At 39.0% G+C, this 19,126-nt stretch overlaps 1 protein-coding gene across 3 annotated transcripts in view; it reads right to left on the reverse strand.

The window, feature by feature from the left end:
• GPBP1 (GC-rich promoter binding protein 1) overlaps nt 1–16,115 on the reverse strand; it is a 71,621-nt gene extending 55,506 nt beyond the window's left edge. For 2 of the 3 annotated variants that reach the window (XM_025923543.2, XM_086700623.1), the window contains exons 1-2: nt 15,782–16,114; nt 13,552–14,524 (exon numbers count right to left, since the gene is read on the reverse strand). The gene's annotated coding sequence lies outside the window, so the exon portion shown is untranslated. Of the gene's footprint in view, nt 1–13,537; nt 14,525–15,781 lie in introns of all 3 variants that reach the window. The other variant, XM_025923542.2, reaches the window with a different exon arrangement.
• Between the last annotated feature and the right edge of the window lie 3,011 nt (nt 16,116–19,126).

Consider the following 19,126-nt stretch of genomic DNA (forward strand, 5'->3'; position numbering starts at 1 on the left):
CTACCAGTTGTCTGTCTTAAATGGAAAAACTGAGGCAACTAAGTTACAACGAAAAGTCCTTAAAACATCATGATTATCAGGTGAATGCATTTTTCAAGCAGTTTTCAACCTAGCTACTGTTCCTTGAAACAATTATTTCATCACCCACTGTAACAGCCTCAAGTTTAGCATCCTTCTAGAGCTTTGGTAAGTATAGCCCCTTGTAAGCAACCTTTAACATGCTCTTAGAAAGAACCAAAGCAAGAACACACTGAGAAAATTTTTAATACCAAAAATAATTGAACTCTATGGGCACACAGCCCCTTTTGTATCATGGAGGAGGAAACATAAAAAGATTATGTCTCCTTCTCAAAACAAGACATTAGTTAATATAAAGGAACTGTCGGGGCCTTTCTCATTTCTGAAAATGAGGAGCCAAAAATTCTGTTCACTCACTTATTTCAAAGTTACTCCTTGAAATTTAAAGTGTGTTTTATCTTTTTAAACTGGAGAGAACAATTTTACTACCTTTTAATCCCTCCAACTCAACAGTTCTAACTAAGGAACATTTTTAAAGGCAAGGGTCATAACGTGTAAGTCCTTAAAAGGCAGTTCCTACAATAAGCTAATAGCAAATTCAAAGCCAGTCTTAAATCTAGCAAACAGACTAAAAGCTCATAAAACAAATTATTTAAGTCTAGGCAGAAAAAAAAGCTTCTAAATGATCTGACAACAAATCAACTGGGCTATAAATAATCCATAACAAATTTCTCCTAGTCCCCCAACAGTTAAACAGCAGTGCTATAATAAAAATACCAAGTGCACATACTCAAAGGTGGGGAAAAAAATAAGTTAACCTAAATTATCTAAATTGTTAATTCTTTTACTCTGCAAGTAACTGCACTAAGAATATAACAAATAAATGAGACAAGGTCCCTGCCCTCAGAATAGTTAAGTGATAAATATGGCTGAAAGTAAACAAGACAGAGACTGGGCTTTGAATGAAATAAATAGGATAAACAGATAAGAGAAACCAAAGGATTAGGAAGGGGGATTGCCAATTTCACACAGAATGGTTAGGGTTACTTAGAATATAACATATACACTAAAAATGAGCTAACAAGGGGAAAACAGAAGAACGAGTAAGCATAAAGGCCCTAAGACAGGAAGGAAAATGCCTCCTGTGTTCAGAGAAAGAGGGCCAAAGGCCAGTGGTATCAGACCTTAAGGAAGCTTGCAAAGAAATGGAAGGGACAAACAATGCATAAATGCTTACAGCCTAGAGTCTACATATTATGTGTATGTACAGTGGGCTCTGTGAATAATAAACTACAAGTGTATAAGAATGGCAGAGGAACAAAGTTACAAGGCTATAGCAGTAGTTCTGGTTAGAGAAGATGGTGGCTTGGACAAGTCCAGTGGCAGTGGAATAAAAATGGACATATTTCAAATAGATTTGCTAGCTAATTAGATGGGAAAAAAGAAACCAAAGGTGATTGCCACATTTTTTTTAGCTTGAGTAGATGGACTGTGTAGCCATCTACTGAGCTAGGAAAGAATGGAGAAAGAATAGAGCTAAGTTAAGACTCCAAAGAGTGCAGTTTTGGATATATTAAATTTGTAAACTAAATGGAGAGGTCAAGAAGACAGTTAAAAAATACAAGAGTATAATATGGGGAAGAGAGATGGACTGCAGATTTAACGTGAGATCATTTGTGTACCATAAACTATGGTACCATAACCCAGATTACACAAATATTGCTTCAAAAGAAGGCAATGCATTATATTTTCATCAATTTTAAACATTCTAAAATACAATCTAAATATACCTGGTTTCTGCTTAGTTCTGTCCTTTCAATTTACATTTACCTATGCTCCCAATCTACAAGCTCTCTCTCTCCTAGTTGATCATAATGCTCCTCAATCACAACTATCTATGTGATGAAGCCAGAACAATACTGCTAATAACGTCTGCATCATTTTACAATTTCAAAGCATTCAGCACTCATTATTTCACTGGATTGTAAAGATAATCTTGTGAGGCAGGAAAAAAAAAAAAGTTTTATCAGAGCAAAAGTAAGAGTCTTACAAAGGCTACCCTGGTCATCATTAAATAGCTATTATTTACCAGAAGCAAAGAAACCACAATTCCAATTTAAGGACTCTATTTACTCTGCATTCACAGAACTTCAGAGCAGACTGACTAGATGAGTTCAGAAATAGTACATTTTTGCCTTGCTACTAAATATTCAGTACAGAAGTGCCTGGGGTGGCTCAGTTGGTTAAGTGTCCCAACTCTTGATTTCAGCTCAGGTCATGATATCATGGTTCCTGAGGTCAAGCCCCTCATCAGGATCTGTGCTGACAGTGCAGAGCCTGCTTGTGATTCTCTCTCTCCCAGCCCACTGTGCTCACTCTCTCTCTCTCTCTCTCTCTCTCTCTCTCTCTCAAAATAAACTTAAAAAAATAAACTGAGCCACTCCAGTGCCTCTACCATATCCTTTTAAAATAAATTTAGTAAATTGTAAAAATAATAATAATAAAAGTAAAATAAACGTTCAGTACATGAAAGAGCAGGCACACAGTAGGCACTAAAACATCTGCTAAGGCAATGAACATCTCTAGCAGACTAGCACTCAAGAATCCCAGAACCACTGGTGAGTCAGTGTTTTACAGTAAGTTGATAGTTTGTTCCCTCCTTTCACTTCCAATGAAGAAATATTTTCACTTATGTTCAAGTATAAATTAGATAATATCTAACATTTCAAGCCACTCAAAAGAAGATTGCTCTATCAATTCAAGATGGCATTATTTTGCAACAGGTCTTACTCACATGCCCATAAAAACAATTTCTCCTTTTAAGTCCACATTTCCTATAAAAGATTTTAGAAAGCAAGAGATATCCGAATTTTAAAAATAAGGCAGAAAAGATCTATGCTAGCATCTGTATTTATCAACTACTGACTTAACATATACGGCAATGATAAATAAATCAGCAGTTTTAAGAGGTATTTCAAACTGATTCAATGGGAAACAAAATCTTCTCAATAAATGGTACTGGAAAAAGACCAAACAAAACAAACAAAAAAAGGTTTTGTTTTTTTTGAGAGGCAATTGGACATCTCCAGTATTTAAAAAAAAAAAAAAGAACCTCAACCCACTACTCACACCACATGCAAAAAAAAAAAAAAAAAAAAAAGGTTACAAGCTAACCTACAAAACTTCTAGAAGAAAGCAAGACAAAATCCTGCAATTATGGATTAAAGAAAGATTTCTAGGAGACTAGGAGAAATTATGTGCAAAACATGTATTGCACACACTTGTATCCAAAAATATATAAATGATTCTTACAATTCAACAAGACAATCTCACCTTTTCTAAACAGGCAAAAGATCTGAACAGACACCACCAAAAACATAAAAATGTTCAGCATCATTATTAGGGAAATACAAATTAAAACCACAATGCAAGGGGCATCTACGTGGCTCAGTCAGTTGAGTATCCAACTCGATTTCCGCTGACATCGATTTCATGGTTCGTGAGATGAAATCTTGAGTGCTGTCAGCACAGAACCTGCTCCCTCTCACTCTCTGCCCCTCGCCAGCTCACACTTGTGCTCTCTCAAAATAAATAAACTTAAAAAAAAAAACCCACAATGCTAATTCAAACAATGCACCAACTCCATGGATAAAATTAAAAGACTGACATCAAATACTGGCAAGAATGCAGAACTATGTATGCACCATACTGCTGGTACAAATGCAAACGGTTTAGTGTCTGTAAAACACTTTGGTAGGTTTTCAGCAGAGTTAAATACACAAATTCATATGACCCTGCAATCACAGTGCTAGGTAATTTTCCCAAGAGAAATCAAAATAATTCTCCACAAAACAAAACAAAACTGGTATGCAAATATTCACATAAACTTTATTCACAAAAGCCAAATATGGGAAACAACCCAAATGCCTAGTAACCAGAGAATGAATAAACATTTGTGGTGTACACAATACCACTTAGCAATAAAAAAAAAAATGAATTATAATATATGCAATAACATGCGTGAAAAAAGCTAGAAACAAAAGTATACACAATGTCTGATTCCTTTATATGACATTCCAGAATACACAAAAGACAAGAAAAACAGATTGGTGGTTTCCACAGAACAGAGGTGAGGGAAGAGGACTGTCCATAAAGGACAATAAAGTAACTGAGGTGATGTAAATGCTCTACATTCTCACGTGGTAAGATTACACAACTGATTTGAAAAAATATCTTCAAACTGTACGCTTAAAGAGTGAATTTATTGTATGTAAACTACACTTCAAAACACCTAGTTTAAAAATGCATTCACACTTCCATTAAAAAAAACTAACAGGCACACACACTTTTGTAAAGACAAACTATTAAAATGTTAATTTTTATTGTTAATAGTGCTTCCCCTATACTACTTTGACCCTATATTTATATTCTCTGCTCTGAGGAATTATAAATTAATCTCACAATTTCCCCTCTACATCAACAACCAAGGCCACCAATCCAAATTGGATACTGATTTTTACCTTCAATTTATGAGAGGAAAGCTGATAATTACTTTTCTTTTGATCATATCTACACATACCATGCCACTACACCATAAGACAGATTTAATGTTAGCTAACTGCCTACTCAACTGAAATGGCAGTAAATATTAGAAAAATAAATGAAACGTACCTTAATCACTGTATTATTAATCTACCCGACATACTTTTCTTCCTAAAAAGACAGAAGTACTTAAGAAAACACTAATCCTAGGGCACCTGGGTGGCTCAGACCATTAAGGGTCTGTGAGATCAAGCCCTGTTTAGAGATCTGCACCAGTAGTATAGAGACTGCTTGCTTGGGAGTCTCTTTCCCTATCTCTCTGCCCCTTCCCCACTCTCTCATGTGCACACACGCTCTCTCTCAAAATAAATAAGTAAATTAAAAAAAAATTATTAAAAAAAAACACTAGTCACTTTGTTTCTTTTAAGAAGGGCAAATAGTGTTTGGAAATTTGTGAGAATGTTTTGGAAACATTTGTCTTCTAGAATTCTCATATCTGTACTACTACATATTAAAATTTATTATTATAAACGTCTTTCTTCAGGTGTGTACTAATATGATCTTATTATATGAATAAAATTTTATTTCAGGATAGTAAAGGGGACTTTGATAAGTACTTGTTATAAAACATACATGGATCTGGGGCACCTGGGTGGCTCAATCGGTTAACTGTCTGACTCCTGATTTCTGCTCACATCAACATCTCACAGTTCATGAGTTTGAGCCCCACATCAGGCTCTCTGCTGTCAGCATGGAGCCCACTTCAGATTCTGTCTCCCTCTCTTTGCCCCTCCCCCACTCATGGGCACAAGCACTTGTGTTCTCTCTCTCTCAAAAATAAACATTAAAAAAAAAAGATACACGGATCTTACTGGATCCTACACCGCTGGCTCTAGAACTGCGCTAACATGGCAGCTAACAGCCACATGCGATTGTTTAAATGTACATTAAAATTAAATAAAACTCAAAATTCAGTTCCTCATCTGCACTAGCCACACCTCAAATAATGACCTAGGTCTAGAGATTATCCTAACAAACAGCAAAGACATAGACTGCTTCCCTCATTTCACAAAGTTCTATTGGACAGCACTTATCTAGAATAAGATCTACTTAGAACCCTAAGGAAATACAGATAAACGAAACTGAAATTCTGGCTGTCACTTAATGACAACCTTGGGTAAATTAACCTCAGAGTGGAAAGAGCAGTTATTTCACATTATAACTGGGAAAAGCACTTTCTAATCTAAAATACTGTGAATACTAGTTACGAGGTGATCCAAAAGTAAAATACTCCCGAATGAGAGTAAAGAATATACCCATGTGAAAGGTAGATTATAAACAAGTCACAACTGTATCTCATTAAGGAAAATAAAATTTAGTCACTGGCTTACGATAAAGTATCTGGCTTATGATAAAGTATCCTCCCAGTCCTGAAACAGTAGTATTTTTACTTTGCTCATTATTAACACCTTAAAAACTTAAACTATAAGCCCTCATAGTTGGAAGTCTCAGCTCTGGATACACAGAATGTGTAGGTTCAGAAATATCACTTACTGGCTATGTGACCTTGTGACTTCTATCTCTGTGCTTTCATTTTCTCATGTGTAAAATGAAAATAGGACCTTCCCACACACACCATCCATGAGGATTACAGTTAATTCACTTCCAAGGCTTAGAACACTGCCTGGAACATGGTAAGCACTGATAAATAGCAGCTATCAAAATCTAGTCATCATGACCGGTGTGGATATCCAGAATATATGCCGAACTCCAACAATTCAAATTTGAAAACGGGTGAAGGACTTGAATACACATTTCTTCAAAGAAGATATAAAATGGCCAATAAGCAAGGGCGCCTGGGTGGCTCAATGGGTTAAGCATCCAATCTTGGTTTCAGCACAGGTCATGATCTCACAGTTTGTGAGAATTGAGCCCTGCCTCTGGCTACACACTACCACCATGGAGCCTCTTTGGGACTGTCCAACTCTCTCTGTCCCTCACCACACACATGCTCTCTCTCAAAATAAATAAACTTTTTAAAACACGGCCAATAAGTGGGGCGCCTGGGTGGCTCAGTCGGTTAAGCGGCCGACTTCGGCTCAGGTCATTATCTCACGGTCCTGTGAGTTCGAGCCCCGTGTCGGGCTCTGTGCTGACAGCTCAGAGCCTGGAGCCTGTTTCAGATTCTGTGTCTCCCTCTCTCTGACCCTCCCCCGTTCATGCTCTGTCTCTCTCTGTCTCAAAAATAAATAAACATTAAAAAAAAAAAAAGAAAAAAAACGGCCAATAAGCAAATGAGAAGACATCAGTAATTATTAGGGAAATGCACATCAAAACCACAGATACATCACAACCACAAAGATGGCTATTATCAAAAACACAGAAAACAACAAATGTTGCAAAGAATATGGATAAACTGGAACCCATGTGCACGGCTGGTAGGAATAAACAATGGTGCAATCACTATGGAAAACACTATGGGGGCTCCTCAAAGAATTAAAAATATAATTACCATACGAACCAGCAATTCCACTTCTGGGTATATATCCAAAAGGATTAAAGTCAAAGATTAAAAAAAAAAAAAAAATAGGGATTCAAACAATTATTTGTACACTCTCTTTCACAGCAGCATTATTCATGATTTCAGAAAGGCAGAAACAACTAAAGTGTCGATTTACAGATGATGGGTAAACAAAATTTGATACATACATACAATGGATTATTCTTTCGTCTTAAAAAGGAAGGAAATTGATTCTACACATGCTACAACATGGATGAACCTCGAAGACATTACACAAAGTACAATAAAGCAATGACAAAACAACAAATATGCACAATTCCACTTACACTAAGTCCCTAGTGTAGCCTAATTCATAGAAATACAAAGTAGAATGGTGATTGCCAGGGGCTACAGACAGGGAAAAATGCAAAGTTAATGTTTAATGGGTACAAAGAATATCAGTTTGGGAAGATGAAAAAAGTTCTGGAGATGAAGAATCCACAACAATGTGAAGGTACTCAATGCCACTTATACACTCAAAAATGGCTAAATTGGTAAACCTTATGTTTTTTTGGCCAGGATTTAAAAAAAAAAAAAAGTTATCCCTCATTACAATGACTGGAAGATTAGTATGAAGGCGGGGGAAAAAAAAACCCTTACTTCCAAATCATATCATAGCTAAAAAGTAGAAAGATTTAAGTCTCCTAAATTTAGAATATTTTTTCTCTAAACTTATAATAGCCCAACCTACCTATACTTAGCTAAGACTTTAGCTCTGACTTTGCCTAATTCCAATTAAGCCAACGACTAGTGGTTGTGAAATATTCCCTCCTATTGTGGTTTTTAAGTATGCCCAGAAATTCTTTTGAAAAAAGATGAAGCCTAACTACCCTCCCTTGATTGAGGGCTAGACTTAATAACTTGCTTTTAACGAAAAGAATGTGGCAGAAGTGACTTCTGGAATGAGTCCTAAAAAGGTACTGTGCTTTCTACCTATCTCTCTTCTCAGATGACTTGCTCTACAAACTGCAGCTGCCACATTTAAAGAAACTTAAGGAGGAAGGGCACTTGGCTGGCTCAGCTGGTGGAACACTGGACTTCTGACCTTGGGGTTGTGAGTTCGAGCCCCAAGTTGAGTGTAGAGATTACTTTATTATTTTTTTTAATTTTTTTTTTTTAACATTTATTCATTTTTGAGACAGAGCATGAGTGGGGGAAGATCATAGAGAGAGAGAGACAAAGAATCTGAAACAGGCTGCAGGCTCTGAGCTGTCAGCACAGAGCCCTACACGGGGCTCGAACTCACGGACCGCGAGATCATGACCTGAGCTGAAGTTGGATGTCCAACTGACTGAGCCACCCAGGCACCCCTAGAGATTACTTTAGAAAAAAAAAAAAAAAAAGAGAAAAGAAAAAAAGAAACCGTAGAAGACACTCAAAAGAGCTCCATGGAGATCCATGTACGGTAAGGAACTGAGTCCTCCAGGTAAGAGCCAGCATCAACCTGCCAGGCCAATGAGTACACCATCTTGGAAAAAGATCATTGAGCCCCAGTCAAGCCTTCAAATAACTGCAGCCCTGGTTACCATATTGATGTAGATTTTAGATTTGGACCTAGAGGGAGTCAGAATCACTCAGCTCAACTGTTGCCAAATTTCTCACCCACAGAAATCATGTGAGATAGTAACAATTTTTATTTTTTAAAGCTCCTTCATTAAAATATTTACATTCACTGAAAAACCAACTAATTTCTTTTACTAATATGTATATGTATAGATAACTTTCTGACAATTTTCAGTTTAAGAATTTCTTAAAGGGTATTTGCAAGTTCTGAGTTTCAAAGGAAACACAACGTATTTAACTACAATTTTAAAACTTTCTTGCTAAAAAATAAGCCTGAAAAAAACTTTTATTTTTTTTTTATTTTTTTTTTTTAACGTTTATTTATTTTTGAGACAGAGAGAGACAGAGCGTGAACAGGGGAGGGGCAGAGAGAGAGGGAGACACAGAATCTGAAACAGGCTCCAGGCTCTGAGCGGTCAGCACAGAGCCCGAAGCGGGGCTCGAACTCACGGACCCTGAGCCGAAGTCAGACGCTTAACCAACCGAGCCACCCAGGCGCCCCTGAAAAACACTGAATTAAAGGGCAGAAAATAAAACACCAAAACACTACACTCACCAAAGCTGTGAACACAAAGATGACTCAAGAACAAGAAAAAGAAAGGGATACCTTGTATAAAAAGATGCAGAAACTAGTAATTACTTGAAAAGACATAGAGCAAAAGCCTCTAACTATTCTGCTGGGTGTAGCAGCTAACAAAAAGGAGAAAAGCAAGCAGGTAAAACTGAAAATCAAACCACAAAAGGTTTATCAGTAATTCTAACATTCCATTTCTAATGAGAGTCCTGCTCAAAGCAATGGACCCGCTCCTGAGAAAAAATATTTAAGCACCCCCAAAATAATCAATTTTAGACAGTTCTAAACCACAGTCTCCCACACCCACTTATGTAGTTGCCCCCCCCCACCCAAAAAAATTTTTAGGAAATCCTGATATATAAAACATTTACAAAAGGGGAGAAGGGGACAGTGAACAAATCTCTTTCCAGCCTGCTCTTCCTAAATATGTCAAATCCATCACCTTAAAGGCTAGTGAGATAACAAAACAAAGAGCCCTACTTTAGGTAGACTTTTCTGCCCATGGAGAGACTACGGGGGAAAAAAGAAAATGGAACTAAAAGGCAAAGAGATAAGATACTACGGTTACCTTCTTATTCAAAGGCCAAGCTAGGATAATAAATGAAACTGCAGGGGCACCTGAGTGGCTCAGTGGGTTAAGCACCCAACTCTTGATGTCAGCTCAGCTCCTGGGTTGTAGGATAGAGAGAGACCCTCTACGTATGCAACTGGCTTGGGATTCTCTCCCGCTCTCTCTTGGCCCTCCCCTGCTGGCATTCTCTCCCTCTCTCAAAATAAACAAATAAACTTGAAAGAAGAAATAACTTCAGACTATGACAAATACTGATTTGACATGTAACACTCATAATCTTAAAATATTGGAATTAGAATAAAACTTTATAGATTATGCTTCTCCATTAACAAAAGCCTTCATATATTATTGTCATCAGTTTTATGAAAACACTAACACCAAAGAGATTAGGTAGATATACAAGGTCACATAGGCTCTTTTCTAAATTTTCCAATCCCTAAACCCAAAATCTCTTTTAACTCCCAGCCATTTCTCTTTTTCTACATCACTACCCTTACCTGGATCTAAATGGTTACCTTAACGTTTTTGTAAAAAATTAAACAGAAAAGGTGGTTAGGTCAAAGACAATTAGATGATCCTGCTTGGGTTTATGTTACTGGTTTTGTTTTTTCTTTTAAAGAGAGCGTGAGGGAGAGCGGCAGAAGGGGACAGAGAGAGAATCCCAAGCCCACTCCAACACTCAGCACTGAGCCCAACACAGGGCTCAATCCCATGACCCACCCTGGGATCATAACCTAAGGAGAAATTAAGAGGGGGACCCTCAACCAACTAAGCCACCCAGGGGCCCCTGGCCTGGAGTTTAGGTTCTATCCTCAAATGCTAATTTCACTTTCAGACTAGAGGTTCCCATCTTTATTCCTCTGTAACTCTCTAAATTTCATTTTTTTCTTTCTTCTGCTCACTCTTGTTCTTCCCCTATTATTTTCCATTCCTTTTATTTCCCTACTATTCTTCCCTTCATCAATTCTCAAGCGTCAGGAACTTTAAGCACAAAAATTCATGGACTAATCTCAGTTCAAAACCAGAGAAAAAGTACAACAAAGCTAAAATGAATTTAGCTTCATACCTGTACAAAGAGGCTATGGGTGTGTAAGACATGAACAAAACCTGAAACCACATTTTAATTTTTGACTAACCAAAATTTTACCAGTTACTAACAAACAGCAATACGAACAATATTTTCTCTACTACCTTTTAGCTTAATTCCAAATGCCACTAGTAGTCATTATTAACCAAAGAGAAGCAGTATAAGAGAAGAAACAAAAATATCATGGATAATGCTCAAATTAGCATTTATAGTGTAGCACAGTGACTGAAAGTGTGGAGCCCTCCAGTCAGACCTGAGAGATTTGGCCCAGACTCCTACGTAACTTTGGTCCTAACCAAGTGACTTTCTCCAAGTTTCAATCTTTCTAAATCTTAATTTTCTTATCTATACCACTGTAACAGCACTTTCTTCACAGAATTATTCTAAGGTTAAGGTATACTAGGTAAATATGTTTATTATACAGAATATGTGACACTATCATCATCTATAAGTATTACTACATTATTTCTTATGTCTATAGTCTAGGCACAGATTTAAAAAAAAAAAAAAAAAAACAACAATAGAATAGGGGAGAAAAAGAGGCTCAAAAGAGGGTAGGGGGAGCAGCCCAGCAATTGTTCCAATTAGTATTGCTATCTACTCAATGCCAAGAATATAATAAAATATTTATCAAGACGTTCAAGTAAGTAAATATGTCCTTGAACAACTGCTGTAAGCAAAGTTCACCAACGTCAGACCATTCAAAGATTAAAGTTAATTGTTAAAAACCCTGACTCTGGAGTTAGTTTTATCCTGACACCAAGGCTTTCAGGTAACAACCATAGGAATAATTCAAAGGAAGATAATCACAAATAATGTTGTTCTTTTCCACGAAAAAAAAATAATTACCAGTTCAACTTTTTTTTTTTTAAAGGTTTATTTTATTTTGAAAGAGAGAAAGGCCGCGTGCAAGCAGGAGAGGGGCAGAGAGACAGAAGAGAATCCCAAGCAGGCTCTGTGCTGTCAGCAAAGAACCACACTGGGGCTCAATCCCACAAACCCGAAGATCATGACCTGAGCCAAAATCAAGAGTGAGGTGCTAACCGACTGAGCATCCCAAGTGCCCTTCCAGTTCAACATTTTTTTTTTAATGTTTATGTAATTTTGAGAGGGAGACAGAGAGAGAGGTACAGAATCCGAAGCAGGCTCCAGGCTCTGAGCTGTCAGCACAGAGCCCGATGCGGGGCCTGAACCCCAGAACTATGAGATCTCAACCTGTGCTGAAGTCAGCCACTTACCCAACTGAGCCATCCAGACGCCCCGCAGTTCAACTTTTTAATCCCATTTAAGATATATGTTCTTAGACAAATTACTTGAAAAGTCATTAAATTGAAAAATGAATAAAATAGCAGGCAATCTGAAGTGAAAAGGTGTGGAGAATGGTCTTGCCACTTTTTTTACATAAATCAAGGTGGAAGCTCAATTAAAAGTACCACATAGCACTGACGGAGAAAACACAACTAACCCAGTCTATTTTAACAAAATTAATGAACTCTAATCTCAATTTTAAATCAGAAAATAAGTGCTATATTTCGATACTTCCATTCTTTTGAACTCTACTACCTCTTCTGCTCTAAGTGAGATAAAAAGATTCAAGAGCAAAGCAAAAAAGTTTTGAAATAACTGAAGTACTGACAAGTTGTAAGGCCATCTTGGCAAAACGTTCAAAATTACAATCTTTTATCTCAGAAAAGTAATTAAATGAAATAAACTCTAGTTTTATTATATTCACTAGTAACTATCTAAAAAATGTATTTTAATAAATTTTTAAAGACACTCCTATGCCTAGAATAGACTGAGAAATTATACGGTAACAAAGTACTATTATTCAATTCTGAAAAATATAACAATTATTAAATCAGAATTCTCATTTGTCAGAAGATCTCTATTATAGCAATATTTCCAATTTTTTAAAAAAGCTTTGTTTATAAACATAAGCCAGCATAAACTTCCGAAAAGGAAATCAGTTATTTAAAAGAATTATGAACGATTATCAAATATCAGCTTTAAAAACCAAGCCCTATGTTATAATTTAAACTACCTAACTAAACTGTAACACAAAATTGCCTTTAGAAAGCAGTCTAAACTCACACTAAGAAAGTAAACTGGGGGTGCCTGGGTGGCTCAGTTGGTTAAGCATCCAACTTCAGCTCAGGTCATGATCTCATGGTTCACTGGTTTGAGCCCCAAGTCGGGCTCTGTGGTGACAGCTCAGAGCCTGGAACCTGCTTCAGATTCTGTCTCCCTCTCTCTCTCTCTCAAAAATAAATAAAGATTAAAAAAAATTAAAAAAAATAAACTGGCTGGAAAGACTCATGAAACAATTTTCCCGCCTTTTTAACAATCTATGAATCCATAAAAATTAAGATGAATACTGATCATAAGGATTTTTGGTTTTTTTTTTTTTTTTTTTACTTTCGGAGCACAAAAATGTAAAATGTGGACTGTTTGATCCAAAATATTCTTAAATCTTAACTCTTTCTTCATTTCAATTTACTTAACAGTACTTTACAGACTGTCCAGGAAACTAAGCCAAGCAGTATTATTCTAAGAAACAGAAAGTCTTCCAACATAGGATAAACTTGACTCATTAATTTACAAATGAACTCTTGATTTGCTCACCATTTAATACTTACAAATTCCAACAGGACTGCACAGGAAGGTGTTGGGTTTTTCTCTGTAATCTTTATGTTTTCCAGTTTGTTTTTTTATTTTGTATCCTCTGAAATAATATCCAAGTTCTTTGAAGATACTTAACCTATGACTATTTGACATAGAGTTACTTCAAGTCAGCTACCCATACTTCTGTCTTAAAGTTTTCATACGGCTATCTCCAGAATTAGCCAAGTTCCTTGGATTTAAGATTTTAAAGTCTTCTTTATTATTCCATGTACTTGTCACTGTTGTACTTATCCACTCCAGATGAAATATCCAATTTATGAGCCAAAAAGCAAAAACAAAAAGAAAATTTCACATCTGAAGAACATTCCTAAACATCAACACAAAGAGAGACACATAGCTATCTCAATACTACCATGCTGCTGGAAAACTGCAACATCTTAAATTTCCACGTAAATAAAAGATAAAAGGAAAAAAACTCTGTATTCTTTCAACGTCTTCATTTAGAAAAGCTGTCCCATTGTGACATGAAAATAGCTGAGGTCAAAAATTCCTAAAACTTTTAATAAAGGTAAAAATAAAATGCCATGAAACTTCAGCAGTACTTAAACAGTAATTTGAAACTGCCGAAACTACTTAGTACACAAATCAAACATATCTTACAGTTTTGGCTGAAGAACACCAACTACAGGAGAAGGGTGGGGGTGGGGGGAAGGGGCAAAAAAAAAATACCACCAGCTGAAATAATTTAACCAGTTATATAATCCGTTTGAACCAAAATACTGAAGAAATGACTGGGTCTCTTTAAGTAGCTTGCAGAACTGTTCACTACTATAAATTCACTTCAGAGATGATTCTTGCCACTTTTAATAAACTTCTGGGGCAAAATTATCCAAAGATATTGTAATCCCAAAATGGCCACTTCAAATATCCGGGGCCTTTTAACACAAAACCTAGAAGATGATCTTCACAAATGGGTAATTCAATCACCTGTAAAAGTTACAAAAAAAAAAAAAAAAAAATTACACACTGAATTTTAATTTTGAGCAAAAAATTAACCCCCATCTTGAAGAAGCCTACTTCTAGAGAGAAATTCACCTCTATCCAATTCTACTGGGATCTAAAAAAAAGGCTCTGCCCAAGCAAGCGCCCAAAAACACTTTAATGTATTAAAAAGACTTTAGAATAAGAGAGGAAAAGGTGGGAGATGATGTTACAGAACACAAGGAGTGATTTCAACTGGGAAGGGGGTGCGGATATAATACAGGGGGGTTATATAAACAAACCTTCCCCACACTTTGGGAGTAAAAATTAAAACTATGAAACTGCCACACAATCTTATAAAAGATCTTCCATATTTTCAATTCACGCTACCGAAGAAAAACGAACAGGCAGGTGTGGTGCCATGGGGCATTAGTAAATGCAATTTAAGAGAATAAGGAATGTAAAAGGAAAGACGCGCCCTCCAAATTAGAATGTCTAAAAGAAAAGACACATTTCCCCATTAAGGGTAGAAAGTAGGTGGGTGAGAAACGGGATATGAACATTCCTTAAACTCGCCTGAGGGTGAGACTTCCCTGGCTTCTGAGGGCAACTGTGGGAGAAACGTGTCGGTCCCCATTTCCTTGAATTAAGAAAACAGGTTTCTCCCAACACTGAGGGGGTGGTAGGTACCCAACCCTTCTCGTAAATCACGTTAAGAGTGGTCCTCTCCAAAAACAGAATAGGTCCCCTCAGGCCCCACAGGACTCGGGGGGACATGGTAGCACTGGACTCAGTACATACCTAGTGCCAAAGACCCGGGAGAGGCGGAAAGCGGGCGCGCTACTGAAGAAAACAACCGAAGGCCACAACTCGGCCTCGACTCCCTCAGCTCTCTAAGAGAAGCAGTAGTGCCAAAGGAGGCGGGCGTGTGCGAGAGGCCGGAGGAAGGAAGACCGAGCACGGAGGGCGTCGGACCCGTTCTGAGCCTCCGCCAAACATCCCCCCAGCCACCAAGCCTCAACCACCCACCCCCTCGCCACAACCGCCACCCCCGCCTCACAGGGGCCCAGTAAATATATAGAGGCCTCTCGGCGCCGTCTTTCCGTCTCCCTCCTTGCTCTCCTCCACCCCCTACACCGCGTCCGAGGGCAGCCTCACACCTCGCGCCGCCAACGCCGCTCCCGACCCCTCAAACCCCAACGCCGACACGGGCACCCCCTTCCTCCCCCAGACTCCAGCACGGAGCACGGAAGACGGTGTTACCTTCTGCCACACCAGAGGTGCCCCTGGCCTGGGGGTGCCGCTGCGTTCGATCCCGGGAGAAGGTTTTCGGTACTTTGAATAATCCCCTTTTGCCGCTTTTCCCTCCCCCACAACCAGTCTCAGTCCCAAAATGGCGCCGACCCGATCCGCAATGTTCTGGGTCAAGTCTCGCGAGATCGTGGAAGGTGGCGAGGCGGGGAAGGAACTAGACGGGTTGAAGAGAAGGGAGGGAAAAGGCGGGGCGAGGAGAAGGAGGAGGGAGAAAGGGTGTGGAAGAAGCGCTGCGAACGAACCTACTGGGCGGGGCAGCAGGAGGAGCGCCTCCACCAGAGAACCTTCTGGCCCAAGCAACCGCTCACGCCCCGGCCGAAGAAGCTCCGCCCTCTACGTGGGGCGGCTGGGGGGAGGGGAATGGGGCGTGGCTACGTCTGGGGGCGGGGCGTCGAGGAAGCCCCGGAGGTAGGGGCGCGTGGGGGGCGGTGGCTCCGCGCAGTGACGTCAAGAGCAGCTGGAGTCGGGGATTACCCCCTGCTGCTGACGTGAGGACGGTGAACAATCGGGAACGTTCGGTGGAAGGGGGAATTCCCCGCCGCTCCCAGAGGAGCCCCTCCTCCCGCCCCTCCCCCACCCAGGGCCGCCCCGGAGGCTGTGATGGTGGGGCCACCGAGCGGGTGAGGGGAGAAGGCTGAGCCGGGAAGCGGCCGCAGGAGCTGTAGTGGCGCGCGCAACGGCGTCTTCCCGGGCTGGACGCTCGGAGGAGCCGCGGCGCGCGCCCCTCGCCTGGTACCGCGCTCGGGCCTGGGCGGAAGGGAAATCACATGCTTGCCTGTACACAGCCCTGCGCGGGCGGAACGCTGGTGGTGCAGGCACAGGGCTAACTGGGCGCCCTGAAGCAATGGATCCATCATGGAATGCAAATATGAGTGTGTCAGACATAAACAATTTGTACCGGAGTCCAGTGGCTGAAGAAAGGGGACTAACTCGGTGGGTACTAAGCTCAGATTCTTAAAGGGTAAAAATGGCTACTAGATGTAATCGTGCTAATCATTTTTCCTTCTGCTAAGTCTACATGAGGTGAGAATTATTTCAACACTGTCTCTGGCCGGCACACCCCACACAATTTTTTTTTAATGAATTTAATGGTATTCACAGTTATCTAATTGCGATACTTTCCCCCTTTGTAACAGGAGACTTACTTTGGAACCTGTGAAGTTAGCTTTCTAAGAGGAATGAAAGTAATCACATGTGTTTAAGGGAAAATGTTAAGGGAGGTGTCTCAACCAGAGAAATTCCAGTAATTAAGTCCTTGGCTCTCCGCACTCCCCCAAGCCACAAAGCCTTCATACACAGTAACTTTATAGTCCTTTTATATGCCTTATGGGATTTGTAGTTTAATGGACGGCTTCTAAAAGCTCCCTGAAAGAATGTTTGAATGTAAATTCAACAAAAATTTCACCTCCCAACCTTCTAGTTTAGTTTGCATCGGGGAAATAGACACTTTGGGCAATTAATACCTTACCGAGAGCAAAGAAAAGACAATTAACACATGCTGTATACCTTATCTGTGCCAGGCACTTTGTCTTTACACCAGCTTATGAAATGGGTGTTATTTGCCACGTTTTGCAGTTGAGGAAAACTGGTTCAGGTTAAGTAACGTTTAAGCTTGCAGTACATGGAAGCTGAGCGCCACCAGCTTGGCTGTACCTCTAAAATTTGCTAAAGTCTTAATCCATATTCTTTACACTACACCGCTTCAGTATAAGTAAAAACAACAGAAAAAATTGATAATAGAACACCCACAAATTGCCTGTCCTATGGCAAAAGACATAAAGTTGAAAAATAAAATGGAGAAACAATTGTAATCTATGACAAACTGCTTAATATTTAATTGTACATACATAGTCACTACCTTAATATCTGATAATATTATATTTACATATCAAGAGCTTTTACAAATCATGAAAGATAACTATACTAACTCTTAGAAAGTCAAAGGACAAAAACAAGTTGGTAATGTGTGTGTCAGAAATTATAAGAAAATATGTTCTGGGACGCCTGGGGGGTTCAGTTGGTTAAGCATCTGACTTTGACTCAGGTCATGATGTCACGGTTCATGGGATTGAGCTCCGTGTCTGGGTCTGTACTGACAGCTCAGAGCCTGGAGCCTACTTAGGATTCTGTGTTTCCCCCTTTCTTTGCATTTCCCCCACCTGCACTCTGTGTCTCTCCCTCTGTCTCTCTCTCTCAAAAATAAATAAATGTTAAGAAAAAAAATTTTTAAAGGAAAGATACTCTACCTCACTAGAAATCATTAAAATGAAAGTAAAGCTAACAATGAGATACTACTTTTCACCTATTAGATTGGCAATGACATTAAAAGAATAAAACCTAGATGAGGATATAAGGAATAGATAACCATAATTGCATTAAACATATCAAGAATCAAAATCTATACAGCATTTCTGGAAGATAGTTTGGCTTTCATTTAAAAAAAAAAAAATCTTTAAGATACACTTTGCGCTGGGGTGCCTGGGTGGCTCAGTCAGTTAAGCTTCTGACTTTGGCTCTGGTCATGATCTCAAGGTTCATGGGTTCCAGCCTCACATCCAGGCTTTGGATTCTATGTCTGCCTCTCTCTCTGCCGCTCCCCAGCTCTCTTTCTCTCAAAAACGAATAAACATTTAAAAAAAGTTTTTTTAAAGATACACTTTGCCCAGCTATTCTACATCTTAGAATCAATTTTAATAAAATAATGGGAAAGGTTTCCAACAATTTATAAAGATACTCTGTGATAAATTGCTTATAACTACAAAAAAAATTGGAAACAACCTAAGTTCCTATAAATAAAGAGACTGAGTAAATAAATTATGGACAACCACGTATAGAATACAAAGCCATCAAAAAGGATGGTGTAGGGCCACCTGAATGGCTCAGTCAGTAGAGCATGCAACTCTTGATCTTTGGATGAGTTCAAACCCCACATTGGGTATAGAGATTACTTAAAAATAAACAAACAAACATGATGATGTGCTTTTTTGTGGAAGGAAAAGGGGGTGGGGGACAGGGGCCGCTTGGGTGGCTCAGTAATTTAGGCATCTGACTCTTGATATCAGCTCAGGTCATGATCTCATGGTCATGAGATCAAGCCCCCAGTTGGACTGGGGCTCAGAGTTGAGGGTGGACCCTGCTTGGGATTCTCTCTCTCTCACTCTGCCCTCCCCCGCACCAAAATAAATAAACAAACATTTTTTAATGGTCATATGAAATAAATTTCACAGCCTCCCATCCAAAAAACGTTTTTATTCACAGCATACCAATAACAAAAATAAAAGGTAGTAATACAGA

This window comes from Puma concolor, chromosome A1, assembly GCF_028749965.1.
Source record: "Puma concolor isolate L17-30 chromosome A1, mPumCon1.1.hap2, whole genome shotgun sequence".
Lineage (NCBI taxonomy): Eukaryota > Metazoa > Chordata > Mammalia > Carnivora > Felidae > Puma > Puma concolor.